The following is a 2,703-nucleotide window of genomic DNA, read 5'->3' as shown; positions in this document are numbered from 1 at the left end:
GGGGGGGGGGGGAGGAGAGTGAGATAAATAAATGGCAGAGAGCGGAGAGAGGCGAATTGTATATGTGTATTTGTCAAATAGTTATAGATATGTAACTGAGATGCGTATGTATTTGTATGTCTGGCGTGTTAGAGAGGACAAAAAGTGGAAAGAGAAGAACTATTTGTATACGTGTCATATAATTATATATGTAAATGTATAATTTGTATTTGTATATGTATAAAGCAGGAGAGAGGCGAATGAGACGAAGAGAGGAGAAGACAATGTAATTATAGCTAAAATTAAGATACAAGTGGTCATTAATGAAAACTATAATCATATTGATTAATTAACTAGTATATATTTACTGACCTGGATAATTTTCCCATAACTTTTCAAATTTGTTTCAAGAGTAACAGTTCAATTGAACTAAAAATAAGAATTGGGCTCAACCTCTTAGCTCAACAAGAAAGGCCAATCACCAAAAAGAAATTTTTTTACAGAAATCTCACTTTTAAGTTTTTTTATCACCATTATCTCCTATTAGTTTTACAAATCTTCAAAATCTCTCATTTTTACACATCAGATTAATGTATCTGCGCATCAAATTAATTTATCTCGCGCATCAGAGTAGTGTATCTCGCGCATCAGATTAGTGTATCATGTATAAAATGTACATTAAACTAATGTATCATGCATAAAATGTAATGTATCTTACTTAACGATTAATGTATCTCGCACATCAGATTAATGTATCAACGCTTTTATTATTGTATCAGTTTGATGGATTTTTGTAATTATAAACTTATATGGGACAAGTGGTGGTATAGGACAGAAATCACATATTTTAAAGGCAAAATTACCGTTTGTCACTTATAAGTTTATAATTACACAAATTCTCAAACTAATACAATAATATAAGCGCTGCTACATTAATCTGATGCGCGAGATACATTAACCGTTAAATAAGATACATTACATTTTATACACGATTCACTAATTTGATGTACATTTTATACATGATACACTAATCTTATATGCGAGATACATTAATTTATGCGCTGATACATTAATTTGATGCGTGAAAATGAAGTATTTTGGGGATTTGTAAAACTAATCGGGAATAATGGTACTAAGAGAACTTAAAGGTGGGATTTCTGTCATTTTTCCAAAAAAAAACAAACTAGAAAATGAAAATCTTTTGACATATTGTTGAAAAGAAATGACATTTGTTAATTGTTTTAAGTATAACCTAGAACATTAGCAATACATCCCATATTATTTCCTTTGACATGATAGGAGATATCGGAAATGATTTTAAGAAAATTGTCTCGAATAGAAGATCATATGCATAACTCATATTATGCCAAGACATTTTTCTCTTTTTTCAGAAATTAAATAATTTTCTTTCCAACCAAATTATTGGCGTAGGGATATTTTTCGATCAACCAGGGGTATTTTTGTTCAATTTATGTAGTTTAATTTTTTATTCTTTTGGAATTTTATATTAAAAGAATTGAGACATCAAGAGTTTCAATTCATATTTAAAATTTGAGTTGCTTAGAGGAAGATTTGAACTGATTTTCGTTAAAATCCGCTATTAAAGAGTTTTGAAATTCAGATTCTAAATATTTAATCTGCATAAAACATGAATCCTTTAGAGTAAATAAGATATCAAAAGACTTGAAACATCTAGATTATTTTTAAAACCTAAGGACTAAATAAAGAAAAATTGAGTGGACCGAGATTAAAAGATAATTCAAAGTCATTGAGAAAGATAAACTTTTGTCATATATATAAACATTTTATATGAATACATATTATACAAATAGATATATTAGTAGGTGATTTTCTTTTTTGGAGAGGGGGAGGCACTTTCATATACAACCACTTAAGGTACCTAATTCTCTCCACAGCTATAGTTTGATAATTAGAAGTCGAAGCTACATGTTATTGGAGGAGAGAGGCGAGCAAGACTAGAGAGGAGATAGGGGGAGAGAAGGGGGAAAGAGTGGGAGAAAGGTGAATTGTATATGTATATCGGTTAGATAATTGTATATTTATACATTTGTATTTGTATATATGACAAGCGAGTGTGGGAGGAGGAGAAGGCGAGCGAGATTGGGAGTGAGAGGAGAGAGGCGAGCGAGAGAGCGCACAGAGTGGGAGAGAGCTGAATTGTATAAGTATATAATTGTATATTATACATATGCATTTATATATAGGGCAAGCGAGATTGGGAGAGAGGCGAGCGAGATTGGGAGAGGGAGGAGAGAGGGCAGAAATGAGAGAGAGGTGAATTGTATATGCATATAGGTTAAATAATTGTATATTATACTATGTATATGTATACTCTTATCAATTATACATATACAAACATGATTAATTATATAAACTCAAAGTTAGCCCACGTAATTAATGTATAATGTTAGTCGCGAAGGGTAAGTATAGCAAACTTAGCTATGATGAGTAATTAAATAGTATAAATTTACTTTGTTGCATAATTTTTCCTTTTTTTTTTTGACAAATTAAACAAATGTTCATTAGATTAATTTATTATGCACATTTTTGGCTTTCAAAGGTTGGCCAATTGCTTCTTCTGCTCCTCCATCACCTTCTTCTTATCCTCCTCCATGTCTTTCTTCTTATCCTCCTCCTCTTTGTTGTTCTTCTTTTTTTCAAAAAAAAATCGACATATGGTACATGTGGATTATTTTGAGCAAA

The sequence above is a fragment of the Solanum pennellii genome, chromosome 8 (assembly GCF_001406875.1).
Source record: "Solanum pennellii chromosome 8, SPENNV200".
Classification (NCBI taxonomy): Eukaryota; Viridiplantae; Streptophyta; class Magnoliopsida; order Solanales; family Solanaceae; genus Solanum; species Solanum pennellii.
Note: the sequence above shows the minus strand (reverse complement) of the source record.